The 22146-nt window shown below is 50.5% G+C and overlaps 1 protein-coding gene across 4 annotated transcripts in view; it reads right to left on the reverse strand.

Annotated features, from left to right (window-relative positions):
- Nucleotides 1–18607, reverse strand: part of KLHL25 (kelch like family member 25) — a 56334-nt gene extending 37727 nt beyond the window's left edge. For 3 of the 4 annotated variants that reach the window (XM_067696049.1, XM_067696022.1, XM_067696058.1), the window contains exon 1: nucleotides 18451–18606. The gene's annotated coding sequence lies outside the window, so the exon portion shown is untranslated. Of the gene's footprint in view, nucleotides 1–18450 lie in introns of all 4 variants that reach the window. The other variant, XM_067696041.1, reaches the window with a different exon arrangement.
- Between the last annotated feature and the right edge of the window lie 3539 nt (nucleotides 18608–22146).

The following is a 22146-nucleotide window of genomic DNA, read 5'->3' on the forward strand; positions in this document are numbered from 1 at the left end:
AATGAACTTATTTACAAAACAGAAACAGACTTACAGATATCGAAAACAAACTCATGGTTATCAAAAGGGAAACGTTGTGGGGGGGTAATGGTAAATTAGGAGCTTGGGATGAACATATACACACTACATATAAGACAAATAACCAATGAGGACCTACTGTACAGCACAGGGAAGTCTACTCAATATTCTGTGATAACCTATATGAGAAAAGAATCTGAAGAAGATTGAATACATGTGTACGTCTAATTGAATCACTTTGCTATACACCTGAAACTAACACAACATTGTAAATCAACTATACTCCAATATAATATATATATAGTTTTAAAATTGCAAAAAGGGACTTCCCTGGTGGCACAGTGGTTAAGAATCTACCTGCCAATGAAGGGGACATGGGTTCGAGCCCTGGTCCGGGAAGATCCCACATGCTGCAGAGCAACCAAGCCCATGCGCCACAAGTACTGAAGCCCACGCTCCTAGAGCCTGTGTTCCATAAGAGAAGCCACCGCAATGAGAAGCCCGCGCACTGCAACGAAGACCCAACATAGCCAAAAATAATTTATTTAAAAACATAATAAAATAAAATTCCAAAAAAAAGCACCAAATAGCAAGGTGCCCAGCTCACCTTTCATCCTCCTTGGAAAGTTAGCCAAATACATAAGTAAACAAACTAGCCAAGAGGCAAGACCTTCAGAAGAAAACTTGCCAAGCTCTCTGAAGATTCCAGTGACTAAGATCTAAAGACCTCCACTCTCAGAGAAAAAGGCACCAGAGGCAATCAAAGCTGCATTTTGGGGGTCACTCTCTGGGAGGCCCAGCTCTGTCCTGCAGCGCTAACGCCCTCCCCCACTTCCACCCCCAGCCAGGAGTTAGCAATTTTCTAAATGAGTGTGTCAACTCCATCACTCCTTGCTGGTGGCCAGAGGGAGCCAGAAAATCCCAGGGCCCAGCTGAGGGGTTGCAGGTAATGTGGTTCTGACTCGCTCATCCACCAGAAGCTTCCCGAACAATTCCCACGTGCCAGGCAGGGAGACGGTGATGCACAGAGACAGAGTTCCTGCCCCCATGGACCTGCACTCTGTGGTTGGCGGTATGGAAGGGGGCAGACAGACCAGCGATAAGCAACCAAACCAGTGAACAGGACACTTTCCCTTCCTGGGAGTTCTATGAAGAAAATAAAATGGCAATGGGCCACAGAGGGACAAGACGACGGTGGGCTCATTTAGGCCCCTGTGAAGAGGGGACACGTGGGATGAAACGTAAGTGATGAGCGGAGCCCAGATGTGATGGCGGGGAAAGGAGGGTTCAGGCACAGAAGCAGCAGGTGCAAAGGCTGGGTGGAAACCATCGGCCCTTCAGGGAAGAGAAAGGCCAGGGACAGGCAGCAGCGCTATCACACAGGGCCAGTGGCATGTGAACCCTGGGGCCAATCGTGTAAGTGAAGAATGCGCCTTGGACATTCCAGCTGCAGCAGGTGGACCCCAGCCCGCAGAGGGGAGGGGCAGCAAGGATTTTGAATCTGTATCTCCCAGGGGGTTCTGCCCCAGCTGCACTGACACACCTGTGACAAGGCAGCCCCGGGGAAACTCACAGCTCCTCAATGCCAGTGCACAGGAACAGGGCCCCTGAAGACAGCTCAGCCCTTACTGGTGACCCTGAGAAAGTTAATTCACCTCTCTGGGCTATTTTTCTCAATCATAAAGTGATGATGAAAACAGCTGCTACTTTATAGGTTTGTTTGAGACTTAAATGAGACCGTCGATGACAAGCATTTTGGGACGGCCTGGCCCTCTCCTGCTTACTTGGTCAGCTGTTTTATTATTGTTGCTGTTGTCATTACCACCATCACTGAATAAAGGACACAGCAGACATTACCCCAACCTCCACTTTGAATAAGGGGATTTTCACTGTCTACTCTAATCATTTTTAAGTTATTTCATTTTTTTAAAATGAGTATGTAATATTTTTATAGTCAGGAAAAACACTAAAGGTTTTCTTCAAGTCTGCTGGATCTGGGTTACTCCAGAACTGTGATAATGAAGGATTCCAACACTATCAGATATCAGGGCTATGCAGGGCGGCGTGCTGCAACAAGGTTCCCAGGAGCGGGGTTCCAAGAGGACGCCCCGTGATACTGCAGCTCAAATCCCCACCCTGCCCAAGTCTGGGGGACACACACACCTCGGGGAGCCCACGGGGTGCAGGGGCAGCCATCCGTCCAATTTTCAAGTGGAAAACAAACTAAGCACCGTATGAAGCAGACAAATCTAATTGTTAAGTGAAAGTAAAATCAGTATGACCACTGTAACTGAATCAGAGCCACAGATCATTCTAGATACAAGTGAATTATCAGACAATGGGTCCTTTTCCTAGATGCTTCTACCTTCCAATGGCCCTTTCTTTTAAAAAGAAAACAAAAAACAACTTCATATATATTTATTCAGAAGTCGTATTACGTGAATTTTTATTGAAAATCCAACAGGTTAAAACTGTTTATATTTTTTACTATGTATTTATTTATTTTGATCTTGTTTTTCAGCTTTTGATTTTGAAAGACTTCAAATCCGCAGTAAAGTCGCGGGAATTGTGTAACGCACGCCTCCTGCTCTCCCGTGGTTAGCCTGCTGGATGCTACTCCACCCTATCCCAGCCCCCAGCCTCACCCCATCCCTGCCTCACTGCAAGCCTGGGCCCTCCTGCAGGCGAATGCGCTGGCCATGCGGGTGGTGGTTCTAGAATAGAGTGAGGTTCAGGGAAGGGGTGACGGTGTCTGCTTCATACCCTGCTTGGTAATAAATGGGGTTCTCTTCAGGCAGTGCCAGAATGTCCCACGAAGGGTGGAGCCCGCCCCTGAGCTCGCCCCCTCTGGACAGAAGCCCAAGCCTTCCACACCCTCTGACAAGGCACAGTGTGAGACAGCCCGGTTCCCACCTGCTGTCCTGAGGGCGTGAGCAACAGTGCAACTGTACCCTCTCAAAAGGGTCACGCACACTCACACACACAGTCCCAGGTGGGCACTGAATCCTACACATGGCCCAACTTCCTGCACCCAAAGCCAGGAAGGGGAACGTGGTCCCAGCAGACCCCGAGGGGCAGGCAAACGCCTCGGTGCCTTCTCCACGCGCTCCAGCCTTTTTACTCAACGCACACGAATGTTAGGCACACTCGAGGAAGGGCAGCCACTTTAGCTCCTGTGAGTGATAGCCAGGTCTCAGGCTGCCAGCAGCCTCTGGTCAACGGGGAGCCAGAGCTGTTATTCCGAGTTGATAGATGCTATGGGGATGGATGCCAGCTCTGCCGGAGTGGGCGGGCCACTTCTAGAGGAAGGGTCTGGGTGGTGCACTGCCCTGGCCTTTCCCAGGCAACAGGCTCTGCCTTCCCAGAAAAGGCAGAGGACAGGGGTAAGGGCTCAAGGCCTGTGAAACTCTGCTGTAGGAAGAAGCAACACCTGCTGCAAAGAATCAACAGGGAATTCTGGTTGGGAAGGGAGCCACATGGAGCACATGACTACCATGTATCCATACTGTGCTGGGCATCTTACATGGAAGATTTCATCCTCACAACCAAGCCTGACAAGGTTATGACTCTAATGTTTTAATCAAGATGGGCTAGCTTGTGCTGCAGCAACAAACACCCCCGAATCTCGGTGGCTCTGGGGACAGAGACATCTCGCCCTTATGCTACATGCGCTGTGGGTTAGTTGGTGGTTGAGGGGGGAGGGGAGGAGAGAGTACTCTTCTCATCACTGTCACTCCCAGGGACCCAGATGACAGAGTAGTCACCATGTCACCAGTCACCATGCCAATGGGAAAATAGAGAACGCTCTGGAAAGTGGCACTGCCAATTCGGTGCTTGGCCTTAGAAAGACGCACATCACTTCTGTCCCCATCTCATTAGCTAAAACGAGTCACGTAGCTTCGTTCACCGGGACAGCACCAGAGGTGCAAGCCTGCCATATGCCCTATTAGTTTTGTAATTTACAGATAAGAAAACAGCAGCTCAGAGATGAATGGTAATGACAACAGTACTACTACCAATAAGTCACAGTGACTGAGCACTTACTATGTACTAGGCACTGGTCTGAGTGCTTTTTTCAGGCTGGGACACCGGGCAGGGATATGTGGGAATGACTCCCTGTAATGACTGCCCAGCCATAGGCCCAGCCCAGCAGATGCAGCCACGGATGGTTGGCGCCCCCTTTTCTGCCCAGGACCACCTCTTCTGAGTGTGAGCTCCACGAACCAAGTGAGATAAGCCAACAGGCACACCCAGGAGCTCAGTCATTTTTACTGAGAAGAGAACACAAAGGTGAGGGCAAGACACAAAAGACGACAAATCCCCAGGAATCACAGCCCCGACACAGACGTCCTCACGGGGGCTGAGGGGGTCAGGAGGTGGTGGGCAGAAACACTGTCCTAAGGAGGCAAAAACTGGTTCTTGGAAGACAGAAAAAAATCTTACTTGTTTTAGGTACAAAGCACAGACATACATACAGACAGACTTATAGCGTTATCTGGTATTAAAATTTATGGCAGGGAAGGGGGTTGAGTGCAATTAGGAATAAAAGGTCCAAAAAGGTTTGTGGGGGGAAGTGATAAGGTTGAGAGGCACTGCAAACACAATGACTATTTTCACTTTGGCTTATTATTTTCTGCTTTTATCCCAAAACAAACATTTTACATTGTTGCAACTACAGAACACACTTTCACATTGTTTTTACCATTCACAGAGTTTGCATGCTCCTATCCTTCATTCACCACTGAACACAGATTGATCAGGGGTCTCCTGCATGCAGACACTGGGATGAACCGGTTGGTTTATCCCAGCGTCTCTGGGGTTGTCAGCTGTAATTTTTAATGTCTGTGAAGTATATAAGCACCATGACTTACTAATTCATTCATCCACAGTTTTGCATTTGTATCCAATGAACAAATAACGTCTTTGCTGTGGTGTATTATGAATCACTGTATTCTCTTGAGATAAAAATCTCTGGAGAAGAATTACAGATGTGTGACGTCATACTGTCATAGAAGCTCTGGTTACCATGCTTAACGAAACCACCGCTGCAACAAAGAGGCTTCTTTCAGCTACGGGAGGAGTGGCTCAGATGCCTCCAAATTCGGCAGGGAAGGGCCCAGAGAAGCTGCCACCTGGCTTCCACTGCCACATCCTGCTGCCCCTCAGCTCAGTGGGGCCGCCTGGACTGTCTCTGGCCCCCGAGGCTGGGGGTCTGCAAGCCCAGCTATTGCTGCAGACGGGAGTGGGGCCAATGAAATGGACATCCCTGGTCTAACCACAGAGGAGACAAAGCACTTGGTGCTCAGGTTCGCCCATCTGTTGAGATCACTTGTTTCCTTTCATTTATCCAGAGCGAGACAGAGAGAAACAAGCAGGGGCAGAGAACAGCCCCCATACAAAGCAAACACCGCCTCCTGGTCCTGGGTTCCTCCCTCTTCAGCAGGACTGGCCGGGCCCCTGGCAAACAGAGGGAGGCTGGGGGCCTGGAGGGAGGCTGTCTCTCTTCCTGTCTGGTCCCCTGAAAGAGTCACAGAGGCCCACAGATGGAGTCATTAAAAGCACTGCGGCCTAGATATCACTTTCAGTGAGCCACCTGGAGTGACAGCCTGGGAGGAAAATGCACACGCAGAACAGGACAGAAGGAAAAAAAAAAAAAAAGTCAAGCACCAGCTACTTGTTCGTGGATTTCTTTCTCCCTGTGCTCTAGAAGCTTCGTTCTACTCCAGGCTGCCAGGGCTGCTGTCGAACCAGAATGGGAATGTGCCTCAATTGCTAAAGCCCAAGACACAGCTCTGTTTCTCCCCTCCCATGGAGAGGGAGGAGGGCAGGGGAGTGTAGCTGGAGAGCACTTTGGTAAGATCTTTCAAAATGACAAAAGCCCTCTGCCCCAGCCTCTCCACGCCCAGGAATCCTGCCCTCCATCACACTTGCACGCTCTTGGCTGCAAGCAAAAGGCTGGAAACAGGCTCAATGTTCACAGGCAAGAGGCCCAGTTAAAGAAATGGTGGTTCATTCATACAATGGAGTACTACAGAACTATATATATAAAAAAATAAGCAACTGGCTTTCTCTGCTAAAACGAGAAGTGCTATGAATAGGATGCCATCTCTTACATCTGTTAAAAACCGACTACCTAGTCATACACATAGACACGTAATACACACACACATGCACCTGCTGGGGTTGCAGACTGTCTCTGGTAGGTTGGGTGAGAAATGGGTTGATAGCTACCACTGGAGAGGAGGGTGGGGAGGCTGTCCCCACCGCACACACCCCTGAACCTGCCGGACACTGTGCCAGATGCAGGGTCACTTTTTTGGTTTTGGTTGGGGGGGGGGGGGGGGTCGTGCCACACAGCATGTGGGATCTTAGTTCCCTAGCCAGGGGTCGAACCTGGACTACCAGAGAAGTCCCAGAGTCACTTTTTTTCGAACCTGGCTGTGAACGAGCTTTTGCATCAGGCCCTGTACGTGCCTTCTTTCATTTCATCCTTACGGCACCTCTTTGAGGCGTCACGGTCCCTATTGTACAGGTGGGCAAACTGAGGCTCAGAGAAGGTAAGAAACGCGCACACATCCTCAGTGTTCAAAGCTGTTTTGCTCCAAAGTCCCTGCTCGAAAGGCATAACATGGGCTGTTTAGAAAGAACCACCTTCCTGGCTGCAAACACCGTGTGTGCCTGAACAGGAGATGCTGTTTTTAATGAAAAACACTTGATTTCCCAAGTGCCTCGCTGCCACTTAGCAAACCTGAGTCTGCCTTCCTGGGCCTCAGGAAAGGAGGAAGGGTGTGGAAGTGTGCCTCCCCGCCTGCCAGGCCCCGTGCCACCCTGAAGAGCTCGCACTACGTCCAACGGCTCGTAACTTGAGGACACAGACCAGGCCTGCATTACAAGCGCTCTCTCAGGCGCCTGCCTTCCTCCCTGCCTGGGGAACAGGGACGTCGGTCTGGTACCTCCCTGCTTGCTGGCACTGCCACCTCTATACTGCGAGGCCTGTGCTGGGTATTCAAATGCTCAGTGCCTCGGTTTCCACATTTGTAAAATGGACGTGAAAATAATCACACCAACCTCGCAGGATTGCCAAGGGACTAAAAGGGGAAAAACAGATGAACAGAGCTGGGTTCAGGGCCCACACCCAGGCCCCAGCTTGCAAGGGCTTTGCCTAGCACACCTGTTCTCAAATGGTTTGGTCTCAGGATCTTTTTACAATCTGAAAATGATTGACGACCCTAAGGGGCTTCTGTTACGTGGTTTAACCTATTGAAATTTATCACAGACAAAATTGAAACTGAGACAAAATTGAAATGTATACTAGTTACCTGAAGAACAATAATAAACTCATTATATGTTAGCATAAGTAACAATAGTTTTTCATAAATCTAGTTTCAAAAAAAAAATTTATTTTATTGAGAATAGTGGCCAGACTCTCTAACTGCTTCTGTATTCAATTTGTTGTAAAATGTCGTGTTTTTTTTTTAATTGAAGTATAGCTGATTTACAATATTGTGTTAGTTTCAGGTGTACAGCAAAGTGATTGTTATATATATACTTTTAGATTACTTTCCATCATAGGTCATTACAAGATCCTGAATACAGTTCCCAGTGCTATACAGTAAATCCTTAATGCTTACCTATTTTATATATAGTAGTGTGTAAGTGTTAATCCCATACTCCTAAACATTATAAAATGTTTTCATTGTGAAGACTAGAAGAAAATCCAGCCTCATACAGACAGGGAGTTGGAAAAGGGAACAGATTTTAAGAGCCTTTACAGATCATTTTGGATATTCCTCTTTGACAAAACACTAAGACTTGTCAAGCACTAGTTTCTTAAAGATTAGCTGCAGTGTGGGTCCTGAGCCCGTGTGGTGCCCTTGTGTACTCCATGACCTGCCCGTCTCCTGGTCTGTCTTGCACTCTGGCTCACTTACACATGCATGATTTAGTAACTTCATGCAATGGTCATCTGGAAAACATTGGGTCACCGGGTAATGCACTTGGAGGGAATGGGTGAAAAAGGCAAATAATATCTGGGTGTTACTATGAAAACAGTTTTGACCCCCGTGGACCGCGAAAAAATCCCAGGGACCGTCCTGGACCACACTGTGAGAACAGTGGGTCAGCAAAACTTCCTCATCCTCCACACATTAACCATGTTTTTTTAAAAAGTACTCGAAAAAGAAACTGCCATGGAAAGTGAAGGGCAGTGAGAGTGGAATCACCTGCCCGGAGGGTCTCGGCCCCTCCCCAGCTTGCATGGACGTGTGGGCACAGGAGCTGGCGCCCTCTGATCCCCGCTGGCCGGCCTCCCCTCGAAGAACCCAGCCTGCTCTGCGCCTCCCTCCATCACCAGATGCTTTCTTCTCGCCACAGGACCCCTCATTTTCCCCCAAATAACAGACCTTAGTGGTTTGCAGAGGGCGCCTGAAACGGCAAACTACAGGGGGCACGCATGGGCTGCTGCCCTTGGGCTTTGCAGTTGATGATTCTTGGTCTCTTGAAATTACATATGTAACGTGTATTTATAGCCAAATACATGGGTGCCCAGAAACTGCAACTCATTCATACATACATTTTTAGCATATCGTTCGGCCACCAAGTTCCATTAAATCCCCCTTCCTGGGTCCCTTGTGTGGCTAGTCCTGCGTCGGAAACAAGGTGAGGACTTCACAGCTGCGGAATGGGCTATGAACAGGCCCTGTCCCCAGTCTCTCCCACTCCAGGCAATCCGGTCATCACTTTTGACCACCATTCTCTCCTGCTCAAAAGCTTCAAGGAGGCTTGGACATCCAAGCCTTGTGCAATCTGGTCCCCAGCCCCTCTCCCCCACCACTCGCTGGGGCACATGCCGGACTTTCCAGCTCTCCCATCCCCACTCCCTCTCTCCATAAGCCCTCTCTTTTCACGCTCACACCCTCCCCTGGACTTGACATCTGTCTGGCATGTACAGGGCCTCATACATAGTAGATACTGAAAAAATTAACCTGACAAGGAATTTCTGAGCACCTACCATGTGCTGGGTCCTGTGCTATGCACCAGGAACATGGCAGAGAGTAAAGAGAACATTTTTGTCTTGTCTCCTACAATTAACATTCTAATACCCATTGGCCCTTTGCTGCGGTGCTGTGAGGGTTCTTCTCTAGTCCAGCATTATTTATTCCTTCAGGGCATTGGGTACTCTGCCTTTATTTTTATTTTCAACTCATCGAGGACACTACTCTGTGTCATCTTTGCTGCCTGGAATACATTAGATCGATAATATTGCTGAATGGGAAGTAGATTAACCACAAATACCCACTGGAATAAGAATCAAAAAGATCCACATGAGAGGTCCTCAGTGTCTGCTGTGTTAACCTGCAATATGATTGGTATGTTTCATATTTAAGTATTTTAAATGCTGGATGGGAAAGAGCAACCCTCATCCCTGTCCTACACGGTATTCTGCATATCACAGTAATCAAACTGGAGATGCTGGCCTCGAGCACCCTGAGGGGGTGGTTAGGCACTAAGGTCCTGGTCTCAAATCCCAGCACTGCTGTTTCTACCTGTATGACTGGCCCAAGGTACTTATATTCTCTGAGCCTCAGTTTTACTCATCTGGAAAATGGGGCGGGTGGAATAAGTGTCAATGTGCTATCCTGAGAATTAAATGAGAAGGTCCATGTAAAGAGCCCAGGACAGTGGGACACACAAAATTCACTCTATTCATGAGACCTGCTGTTATCAATACTGTTGCTGTTGTAGCCCCTGTTGGCACAAGCTCTTGGCAGGAAAATTCAAGGATGGCACCCTGATCTCCACCCCTGGTCTTACTCCTGTGACCATGTTACCTACATAGCACAGGGATTTGCAGATATAATTAATGATGTTACTAACTAATCAGGTGGCCTTAAAATAGGGAGATGCTCTGAGTGGGCCTGACTTAATCACATGAGCTCTTTAAAGCAGAGTTTTCTTCAGCTGATTGCAGAAGTTGATATCAGAGATCTGAAGCAGGAAAGGATCTGACACTCCACTGCTGCTTAGAGATGGGGTATCTGGCATGGAATGCAGCAGCCTGTAGGAGCCAAGATCAGCACCTAGCTGCCAGCCAGGGAGGAGAGAGGGACCTCAGTCCTACAACCACCAAGAACCTGATTCTCCCAACAACCTGAATGAGTCTGGAAGCAGATTCTCCCCCAGAGCCTCCGGATAAGAGTCCAGTCCAGCTGGTACTTGACCTTGGACTTGTGACAGCCTAGGCAGAGAACCCAGTTGAGCCAGCCCAGGTTTCTGACCTACAGAACTGTGAGCTAATAAATAGGTATTGTTTAAGCCACTAAGTTAGTGGTGATCCGTTAGGCCACAACAGAAGCTAACGTAAGCCCTGCTTGGCCTCTGGCCATAAGGCATATAAATTAAAAACATATGAGGTGCTTGTCCAAAGGGTTCAGGGATGGCACTTTCTGCATCCTTAATGCTGCATGGGTGATGCTCTAGGGCAGGGTCTGTCTGATCCATCTCTACCTCTAGCACTTAGCAGTGTGGCTATCACACCGTAGGGTCTCAATAATTTCATTTAACAAAATTTCAGCTTCCTGAGCAGTCCGGAACAGAATGGCTTACAGCTCCCCAGATTGGCTTCATAATCTCATGACCAGCCAATCATAACGTGTTCAGGTGCACTAACCTGGACAAATCCCAGCAAAGTCCTCTTTTCTGCCTAGAGGAAAACTATATAGACACTGCAAGCAGTTCACAGGAAGCCACCCAGCACCCAGGGTAGGGATGTGTCCACGTGCAAATGAGTCTTGCTTTACACACCCACCGACACCACCATTGTCCCTGCCTTGGCCTGTGGCAGCCTCCCAGGGATCAGCTGGCCAGCCAAACCCTGACATTTTGCTTGTAATTGTACCTTCCTGTAAAAAGTCCTAGTTGGAGCAGTAAAAATAGCAGCTGCAACTTCCTGCAACACGGACAGACCAGTCGATCCTGGTGCCTGAAACAAAACCTGGCGACTCGACCTCACTCTGACTCCACAAACCCCTGCAGGCTGGGCTGGGGGTGGCAGTGGGGTGGGACCCAGTCTGCCCCTGCCCTCATGGACTGCCCTCGAGCCAGCTCCTGAGTGAGATGCTCCCCTCACTCCCTTCATGAAAAACCCAGCCCTCAGAACCATGGGATGCCTAACAAATGCAAAGATGTGCAAGGTCTCAGCCTTATCTCCTCCCGCCCACTGGCTGCAGAGGTACAAAGGCAGGATGCCTCCCGACCAAAGCCCTCTGTCCACCTGCTTGTTCGTTCGCTGCTATCACCGCGCCCCCACCGTGTCTGTCCACCTTCCTATCTGTGGCCTAGTCCCCCCCAGCTCCCCACAGCTGTCCCAACCAGGTCAGGCTGGTGGGGATAACAGAAGCCTCCACCAGGGCTTAGGTCCCAGGCGGCAGCAGGGCAATCGCAGCCAAGTCTGGACGCTGCTCCCCAAGGTGTGGACCCACTGTGTTAGAGCCCACTTGGGGAAGGACAGGAGAGCCTAGCTATATATACCCCAGGCACCTGAATCCCAGCAGTGATGAATTCCTCCGGGGCCCAGCCCGCTCCCTGGCTCCTGCATCATGGGGCCTGAGGCCGCCCAGGGACCACATGGGCCTGGTTTTCCTTGGCCCTGATCCCACCTTTCCTTTATCAATCCCCACAGCTTCCCCTCCTTCTGTCTCCAAATCAAGTACAAGGGCCCTTTTGTCAATCTTTTGCTTATCTTAAAGCCTCCTGTTACAAGAAAACAGACAAGGACCCCCAAAGTAACAAACATGGAAATACACAAAGTTCTAGGAGCCCCAGCCTTTGGTCTCTACCAACAGATAAATGGGGGATCAAGTCTGTGGTGACCAGTGCCCCTTTCTGAGCCTGTCCCTAGACCAGCTAGAGAACCAGCTAGAGAACTTTCTCTGCCCTCCTGGCTCATTTATTTGACTCGGCTGGATGAGGCCCTCCGCATCTCAGGGATGCAAGGCAGACGTCCCACCTAAAGCCAGCCCAGTCCCTCCCCTGGACACACTGGCTGTTTAGAAACACTCACATCCATTCAAATGTTCCAGGCTCCAGACATCTGCCTTTCACTAGTAAAACCCATGATGTCTGCAGAGCTTTTCAGCATAAAATGAACTTTCAGGAATGTTTTCCCATGCCCAAAACGCAGCAGCCTGGCAGGGGGCAGGGCGGGGATTAAAAGGACCTCATTTCACAGATGAGTACACAGGGCAAAGGCTTCGCTGAGTCCCCAGCCGCGGTCAGACCAGCGAGAGGCAGCAGTCGCTAAACCTTGATCCTCTGGGAAAAACAACGATGGATTACAATAAAAAGAGAAAGCCTGAATAAACTGGATCACTTTTTTTTTTTTTTAAGGAATAATGAGATCCTTTCCCCCCATCACAGTAGCTAAAAGGGAAAATGTGGATAATAACAAGCGTGGTGAGGACGTGGGGAAGTGGGCTCCCAGACACCATCAATGGGAGAGAAAACTGGCTTATTAGTCTTCGCAAACGGCACTTGGTTTTGACAATGAAAATTTAAAGACCAGAAAGACGTATGATCAAGGATGTGCATGACTTCATGGATTGAATAGGGGGGAAGAAAAATCAGACACAACCAAAAGGTCTCCTGTTAGGAGACTGTGAGCTGAAAGATGGTGGTCTGGCCGCACCATGGAATACTACACTGCTGTGAAAAGAGAAAGAGATTCACCACACAGTAAGTGATAGACACTGTGGAGTACTGAGTGTGATCCAAATTACATAAGCACAAAATCTGTATATGAAAAGGGGGACAAGAACAGTATGCCCCAAACTGCTGACAGATACCAAGGATGGGGCCACTTTCATACCATGCTCCGTTTCTTATATTGTTTGTTTATAAAGGGAACCTACTGATGTATGATTGAAATTAAAGACAATAAAACAACTTAAAAGGAACATGTTTTCCTTAGGCTCCCTACGCATCAGAAGATTCCAGGATGGAATGGCTGCAGCCTATCTCTGGGTCTCGTCTCAACCCCCTCCCCAGCCCACAATGTTCCCAGCCTGTGTACTTGCTGGGCACCCCCTTCCTCAGATCTTCCCACAGCTGCCTCTTGCCATGTTGGAGGTCTCGGCTCAAATGTCACCAGCCCAGAGCCCCTTCGTCTAAGCAGATGCCCCACCTTGATCCTTTTCCTCACACCTCCCCGTCTGCTTTCTGCAGCCCAACCGCAGCTCTATTTATTTTATCCATCTGTGGTCTGCCTCCCCCAGTTGAATGGGGGCCCCAGGATGGTGGGGACCTTGCCTTGTTCTCTGCTGCATCGCAGATCCTGGCAGAAAAACAGATGGCAAAAAACATTCGTTGGGCACATTAGGAATTGAGACACAAACGACAGTCCATTTCCTCACGTGTCCAATGGCTCTGGCCACGCCACTCACAGCCTAGCGCTGACCCATAACCACCTGACTACTTGTCTGTCTCCCAGGCCAGAGGCCGAGCTTGCAAGTACAGACCCTCTTTGAACCTGACTTTCCCTTCCCAGTTTCTTGTCCAGGGTGAGCCATTCAGAAGATGCTGAATAAATGTCTGTTGCCTGAATGGAGCTGTACGTCTCGCTCCCTCGGATTTCCAAAGCCGCAAATAATATAGGTGCTCACGGGTTAAGGGACTTGCTGCCCAGGGTCTCGCAAGCCCAGCTGGGATGCAGCAAAACTTGAACTCTGGATGCAGGATGCAATCGCCATGGCTTTCTAGAAAAAGAGCTCCTCCGTCTCTTGGCCCTCACTCCTGACCAGACAGATCTAACCTGGCCAACTGCAAATCTGGCAGGCAGCTCATCCTGGGGTTTGAATGAGCCAAGCCTTTCTTATCTTAATTAGGAAATTAATTCCTTTCAGCCTAGATTGATCTGTGGTCAGCCTCTCCCTGGGGGCCCAACAGGAGCAGGCAGAAAATAAGCAAGTCTGAGTTTGAGTTTTCATCCTATCCCCACATCCTACTCTGACGGGAGGGCGGCTGACAGTCCAAGGTGACTTCCTGGCAGACGGAGGTGGGTGGGGAGCGACAAAGGGGTCCTCCCTTCGGCAGCCGCCGACACAGTTCTCCCAGGGCCCTGCTCAGCCCCCGCCTACCGCCTCCTCGCAGGAGGAGCCATCAGACTGGTCTTGCAGGCGCCTCCTTGGCAAAGTGCTGCGTGCAGAAGGCAGGGAGCCTGGCGTCCTCCTCTGTCCCCCTGGGCTCCCTCAAGATCCCTCTTGCTCCCTAGGAAGTCTTTGTCCGTCTCTCCTTTCAGAGGTGGCCCTAGGCTCTATGCCCAGGGGACACTCCGCAGGTGAGGTCTCACCCCATCTATTCCAGGCTGGGTGGGGGGTGTCAATTTAAGTGCTCCCACACCTGCTGCCCTTCACACCTGGGCCCCAAACTCCAAGGCAGTGGACAGAGGCAGGGGAGTTACTGGGAGTTACTGGGAAAGTCTGACTCAGTTTCCACTCACCAAGAAAGGAAAGGAAATGGGGCGCCTGCCTACTACACCACTTTCATTCTACAGGTGGAAAAATGAGGGCCCAGAGACAGAAGGTGACCTGCCCAAAGGCCAACAGCACCCATCAGAGGCGGAGCTGGAGCTAGGACGCCAGATTCCTGCCTTCTAATTCAGCCCCTCTGCACTCTACCGGCCACCTCTCCCTCTTCCTGCCCAAGTGAGCTATGCAAGTAACTCAAGCCTTATAAAACTACTTAATGCCAGAGGACACAAGACCTTTTGAGATTTTACACCAAGACATTTAGTAGAAGCATTGTACCGAAGAACATCCACCCATTTTACAGAAGAGCAAATCGAGGCCCATGGAGGTAAGGGGACCTACAGGAAGTCGTACAGCAGGTAAGGGCAGAGCAGGACTCCCAGACCCCCACTTAAGTGCTCTTTCTGCTGACACGGTCCAGGTGTGAGGGTCCCATCTGTGGGATAGCTGGTGAAGAGGTGCAGCTGGCCTTGGGCCTCAGTCACGCTGAAACAAGGTGGGGCCCAGAGAGCCTCATCTAAACTCTGTCCCAGAGGTGCAGGAGACCATCGTTGGGGGAGGGAATGGCTTGGGAGATTTTTATGTATTTGCAGAAAATACAGTGAAATTTCTCAACTAAGCTGAATTTCTGAGACCACAGAGCTGGCACTTTTAAAAACAGGTTAGTGAGCCACACACGCCTACCATTTTTCATCCAAAAGGTCACTGACAGGGCTGGGAAGGAAAGGTTTAGCAGTAAGAAAGAATAGCGTCTACTGGCACTAGAGGGAGGGGGCAGGGTGGGTGCAGGTGGCTGGGACCCCAGGAGAGGGCTGACCACAGACACGTAAGCAACATCTGAACCCGAGTCCAGTTCAAAGAGCCCATGCTCTTCCCCCCATCCCCCAACCTGGTGCTGAAGAGACTTAATAACAGGGAACCCTCCCATCCCTGAGCCCTCTCTCTGCCCTCCATCCCACAATCCCCCCTCCATGCTCCTAACAGCTAAGGGAACTGGAGTAAGTCTGGCAAGGTGAGTGCCTGAAGATGACAGGTATCAGCGTTAGCTACATATTAGATTGGGGTGGGAGCAGTGCTGATCAGGGGCCAGATGGTCTAGGAAAGGGGGTGGAACCTACAGGGTACGCTGGGCTGACTTCCATCACCTGGGGACAGACCCAGATTCCTAAGGGAAAAGGCCTGCTGGGATGCTGTGAGTAAAAGCTGTGGATGCATACACTCTCCCCACCCCCCACCCCCAGCTGTCCCAACTAAGTGTTTTCTGGCTGGGAAAATGCTTCAACAGCCCTGGTTGCCTAAGGCAATTCAATTATGACATTTACCACATCAGATGAAAAGGAGCATCTCAATCAGCCAATTCATAAAAGGAGCATCTCAATCAGCCAATTCATTTGTGTCTGGCCACTCTGTTTTCTTGTGCCAGCTCTGCTAGCGCCCTCCGTTTTCAGGCCACACCCACGCTGAGGGCTGGTACCGTGGCACTAAGGGCTCAGGCGATGGGTTGGTGTTTGGGGCTGGTGGGGTGGGGTCTCCCATGATCCCCTGAGCAGATCTGCTGTATCCAGAAGCCACCCATCTTCCTGGGGGACTCCTGGGCCAGACCACCACAGTCCCAGGTGAACCTTTCCATCACCTCCCACGTGCATGCTCTCTGCCCTCAACCTGCACCTGCCTGGAGGCTGGCAATGAAGTGGCCTCTGGGAGAAGTGTGAGTGGGTGGGGGGAGGTGGTAGCCCACCACATGCCTTTCTCATCTTTACTTAATCAAGGCATCATCTCTCCAGGAAGCCTTCACCACCCGCGCACCTCCTGTGTCCCCTCAGCTCCCCTTGCTGCCTTTGTTACTGGGGTACTGTGCACACCTCGATGTGTCAGGGCCTCTAAGCCACACGCATGCCAGCACACCTGGTCCAGGAGCTCCCCGAAGGCAGGGTCCCAATCAAGCCCCTTCAAACCATGAATCAATTAATCGGTTAACGAATGAATGAACAAACCACCACTCCCTTTGACCACCCCACCCCCCAACCGTGCATCACGGTAATAGATGGGAAGAACCAAGCCTGCTTTCGCTGCAGACCAGGAGGTCCAAGGCCCGGGTAATCGTCCTCTTTCTTCCTGCTCTCCTCTCCCACACTGAGCGCCCACAGGTTTAAGATGCTATTAAGGGGCATCAGGCTGCAGAAGCCACCTCTGAGGTGGAGCGTGCCAGTCGCCCGCGGCTCCTCTCTCTGCACCACATACATAAATCCGGCTGCAGCCTGAGCCCCGGGAGGAAGGTCTCTACCATTTCTCTCTACCTTCCTTTGAGTAACCTGCATGGAGTCACTTCCTGACAAAGGGAATGGCTCAAGACGGAGATAGCTGCCGGGCACAGAAGACTGACTCCATCATCCTCCAAAGGCACGGCTTGGGGACTCAAGGACCCCGTGTTAGAAGGACACCAAACCTGCCCCCGGTGGGGTGGACCTTGGGTCCTACTCCTCCCCAGTCCCCAAATGCAAGGCTTCACCAACACCCCCTTAGCAATACTAACAGCACACCTGGGCTCAAAGAGCATCGGTCCCACCTGTGAATGGGCAGACTGAGGCCCAGGGTCCCAAAGGGCCTGAACCAAGTCAGAGTCACCAGAGTCTGGCCTGTGATCAGACTATGGGGTTCCTGCCTCCTCTCCCCCTGGCAACTTCCCTCCCTCAGTCACGCCGCCAGAACCAGAGTGAAACTAAAAGGCCCAGACACCTGGCCTTCTCTGCCCTGACTCACCAGGGAGGGCCAAAGCTCAGGGAGCCTTCCCCCTGCCCAAAGCAACCCAGCAGGACCAAGAGTGGCTGCGTTAAACCTGCGAGGGACCTGGGTCGGCCCCCACCCCACCCCCTTTGTTAAGATCTCTATAAAGATTTCTCTGCTCAAAGACAGTGGAAATGAACTTTGGGCTCTTTGAAGCACCAGCACAAAAATGTCTGGTGCCCCTGGGGGCACAGAGTCCCAACCAGAAAGCTTCTCAAGCAACCACGAGGGAGAAAAGGAGTAGGGGGCGTGCCCAAGTGCTGCGGGGTCCCGGAGCCAGGGCAAGATGGGGTGAACAGGACAGCCAGGGCCAGAGAAGGCTTGCTCTGGACCTGCTAGGGTGGCGGCCACCCTGGGGGGCAGGTAGGCAGGGCTTAGGACGGGTGACAATTCCTCTGCTGCTCCACAGCTCTCTAAACAGAGACAAGGGGCCCTGTCAGGTGGGACGTAAACGGCCGGGGCACAGGAGACTCCGGGCCGGGCTCGCATGGACGACCTTTCCCTTGGTTAAAACCCTCGGCCCTCGCTCTGCACGAGGCAGGCAGCCATCTGGCCCTCGGCGTCAAGTGCGCGGGGACTTCGTCCGGCCCGCGGCGCAAAGCCGGACTGCTCACATCCTCAAAGACAGGCAGCCTCCACTTTCCAGGATCGATAGTAATTTTTTAAAAAGAGAGTCTGCGGACTCAATGAATCAAGCACTCCCAGGGGAAAGAGTTGCAGCTCCTGCGCGCAACATCCATTTGCAAAACAATTCATTCTCTCGCTCAGAGCTTTCAGCAAATACCCTCGCCGGGTCCCCCGGCACTCGCGAGGAGGGAGGAACGGGGTTGGGGAGGAGACGGCTCTCTACAGACCTCCACTCCCCACCATTGTCCCCGACTCCAGCCCTCCGAGACCCCGAGGTGGCCGAGGCGGTTCCAGACACTCGAGCCCCGCTGTGCTGCTCGCGGGGCACACGGTCCCGCGAGGCTCACTCTGCCGGGGGCTCCCACGGCGGGGCGCGCAGGACCCGGCGCTCCCGATCCCGGCCCGGGGTGAGGGGTGGTGACAAGTGCCAAAGCCGGCGGCCGGGCGCGCGGCTAGACCGGCCCGAGGACGGCGCCCCCAGCCCAGCCCGGGTACTCACCACTCGGGGCGTCGCCACCCGCCGCGCTCAGAGGCCCCTAGCCGCCCGCGCGAGGCTCCGCAGCCCTCGCCGCCGCTGCTCCCCTCCCCCAGCTCGCCAAAGCCTCTGAGCGCGTTGCTACTGAGGTACAGCCGGGGCGCCGCCAACAAACTAGTTTCTCCGGCCTTCCCGGCCCGAAGCCAATCAGAGGCGGCGCCTCTGTGACGGATGGGCATCCGAACCCGTAGTTAAGCCAGCAAGAGGAGAAAGGGGTGGGCGCTGGGCTTCCCCAGCACCGCGAGTGGGGGGGGGCAGGGAGAGAAAAAGGACTTCGACCAGATTCTTAAAGGGGCAGGCCCCTGCCCGCCCCCGCGGCCGAAGTTTGCGAACAAAACCCGACTGTGTTCCAGAGCTTTCCGAAGGAGGGAGCTCTGTAGATTGCAAACGCGTCTTCTGTACCTGGTCTGCGGAGACACACCTTTCACCTAGTTGTGAAAGTGTTAAGGAAACCGTTTCTTTTTATTTGGAGCTCGTTTCAGTGTTTGGGATTTTCTTCAGCCACTGAACCCCATCTGTGCTTGGAATATGTATTTAGCTCTCCTACCAGTGTCATTTCTCACTAAGTTCCTTTGTAAGCCGACCTTCAAATATTCATTCATTCATTCATCCATTCATTAATTCACTCCACAAACATTTGCTGGATGCCTGAGCGATGGGCTAGTCTCAGAGTGGGGAAAATTATCTATAATTTCTCCTTCTTGCTTTCTGAGTTTGCATCTCATTCCACCACTTCAGGTTGCTGTATATCTAACTTCATCTGTAAGGTGGCAGGTAAAAAGTCCTCATCGGATTATCTGAGGGATTAAAGGAGACAAACTCCTGTGACAAAGTAAGTGTGCAACAAATGTCCTTTCTTTCCTCCCTCCCGCTGAAAATGGATAATTCAGGTAGGATACAAAAAGGATGCAAAAAGCCCTGGTAAAGTACAGAAAATGATAAGTGTTGTAAGAGCCAAGCATGGGGCAGGGAGAATTCCCAGGAAGCACAGTTCACACTGATGGGAGGTGCAAGGAAGTTTATTGGGGAGGTGATTCGACTGCCCAAAAGATTTGGATGAGGTGTAGGATTTTGACTGGTGGAAACTGGAAAGGAGAGCCCATGGGTAGGAAGCTGTTTAGATTGGACAGAAGAGATTCCAGGCTTAAAAGTCTGTAAGATGACAGGGAAGACACTAGGCATTTTGGGGAGAAACAGCATGGTACAGAGGAAAGGGTTTGAATCCCAGCTCTACCCTCAAGAGCTGTTTAGGACTGGAGGCAGAGTGCTCAGGCTCTCTGGGTGTTGGATTCTTACTGGTGAAAGGAAGATTCTAGAACCTATTTTGCAGGGTTATTGTAAAGATTAGATAAGAGCACGCATGTAATGGGCCTGGTACCTAATAATTGCTCAATATAGATTTGTGTCTCCATTTGGCCTCGATCTGGAGATGGGTAAGACACGAAGTTTCTGTTAGTCAAGAGCAGTCTTGGTCAGAGGTAAGAAGCTAGCCAAGTGTGCTGCTAAGGTGCCTTCCAAGGGGAAAAGGAGGCATCAAAATAATTGGTCCATTAAAGAAATGACATAGATCACATTTGTAATTTTAGCCTCCTGCCAATTTTCTAGAGCTTGAGTATTTATATAATTGTTAGTTGGATGAAGCTCCACATACCAAATTGATTCTTAGCAAGTTCATAACCATTGCTTATTATTCCATTGAGACTCTCTGTGAAATTATAAGTGCCAACCATCTAAAATCTGGTCCACATTATCATTTTTTCCCCTCTTCAACTCCAAGCTTAAATTAGGTACTGGAATAAATTAAAATTAAATGTAGGCAAGGGAACAAAATCAGACCAAGAACACTTGTTGAGTCATTGAATTTAGATATGATTTGAAAGGAATGGAGAGGACGGAGCTTGTGTTGCCATCTGTCTCAGTTCTCGCTGTAGACCCTGGAGCACAACCACCATCATAGCCCCTACCAGCCAATGCTGTAATGACCCATGTACCTGTTAGCCCTCCCCACCACACAGGGAGTCCTGGGAGGGCACAGACCATGACAAGCTGTGTAGGCAACTTGGTTCCTCACACAAGTTGTGCACACAGTTTTGAAAACCTATGAATAAATCTCAGCTCAGTTAGAATCAGATTTTGCAACATTATGACAGAGAACCTAAAATAACTGTGAATTTTAAAAAGACAGAAGTTTGTTTCTTGCTCATGAAAAATAAATCTAAAGTTAAGTAATCTATGACTAGTTGGCAGCTCCACAGTTTTAAAGAGCATGGGCTCCTGTACTTCCATTCTGCCATCCTTAATGCTTGGTTTCCTTTTGCTGATGCCTCATGATTCAAGATGGCTGCTGGAGCTCCAACTATAACATCTATCTTTCATACAGCAGGAAGGAATAAGAGTAGAAGAGCAGATGTGTGCCTCCCAACCGTGTTAGCTCCATTGAAGCAAGCTGCAAAAGTCCCACATGATACTTCCATTTATATCTTACGTAGACGTTTATATGAGTACATTGCCTCTCCAAACAGAGTCAGGTTTCTTTTATCAAGAAAGAGGGAAGAAATTCCTGGTGTCAACGAACAGTCTTGGCCCACACCTTTTTTCCCCTCCTGGCATTGCCATCTGTCCCATATTTCAGTAGTTCAGAATCTAAGGTCTTAGAAATTCTGAGGTGATGTTCAGAATTCAATACATATTTGTTAATAGATGATTGAATTCTTGGTCCTTCTACCTCTCTGGATGTTCCTTTCCAGTCTCCTCTGTTGATTTCTCCTCACTTCCCAGATTTCCAAATATTGGAGTGCCTGGGAAGTGAGTACAGATAAACAAAACCTCTTCCCTCTGTACACTCAGATCTAGGTGATTTCATCCAGGCCCATGCCTTATGCTCAGATAAACATAAGACAGCTCCCAAATCTGTACTCCCACCAAACTTCTCCAGGAACTTCAGGCCCACAGGTGCATCTGCTTACTCGACACCTCAGCTTGGATGTCTAGGGGCGCCTCCTCACCTTAGCACGCCTCCATTGAGCTCCCGCTGCACTACTTTGCAAAAGACATCCTGCTCCTTCAGTGGGCTTCCCTATCTCAGGAAAGGACAACTCAATCTTTTGCTCAAATAAAAAATCTTGGCACCATTCTGTTTTACCCTACCTCCAATCCATGTCCAGTCCGAGCACTTCATACCACTGTATCTGCCACCACCAGGCTGGTCCAAACCACCATCATCTCTCCTCCCCTGGGCCATCTCAGCAGCCTCCTGAAGCATTTCCCATCTCTGCTGCCTAGAGTCCAGTCTCAAAAGCAGCCAGAGGGGACTTTTTATAATATAACCTGACTGTGTCCATTGTCCCTGCAAAATCCTCCAATGGCTCCCATCTCACTCAGAATGAAGGCCAAATTCTTCACATTGGCCAACAGGCTTGACCCCATCTGGCCTGGACCACCCCTCACACTTTATCTTCCACTGCCCTGCCCCTCACTCACTCTGCTCCAGGCCCACTGGCCCCCTTTTTTTCTTTATAAATTTATTTATTTTCTTTATTTACTTTTGGCTGTGTTGGGTCTTTGTTGCTGCATTCGGGCTTCCCTGGTGGCACAGTGGTTAAGAATCTGCCTGCCAATGCAGGAGACACAGGTTCGAGCCCTGGCCCAGGAAGATCCCAC

This window comes from Pseudorca crassidens, chromosome 1, assembly GCF_039906515.1.
Source record: "Pseudorca crassidens isolate mPseCra1 chromosome 1, mPseCra1.hap1, whole genome shotgun sequence".
Taxonomy (NCBI): Eukaryota; Metazoa; Chordata; class Mammalia; order Artiodactyla; family Delphinidae; genus Pseudorca; species Pseudorca crassidens.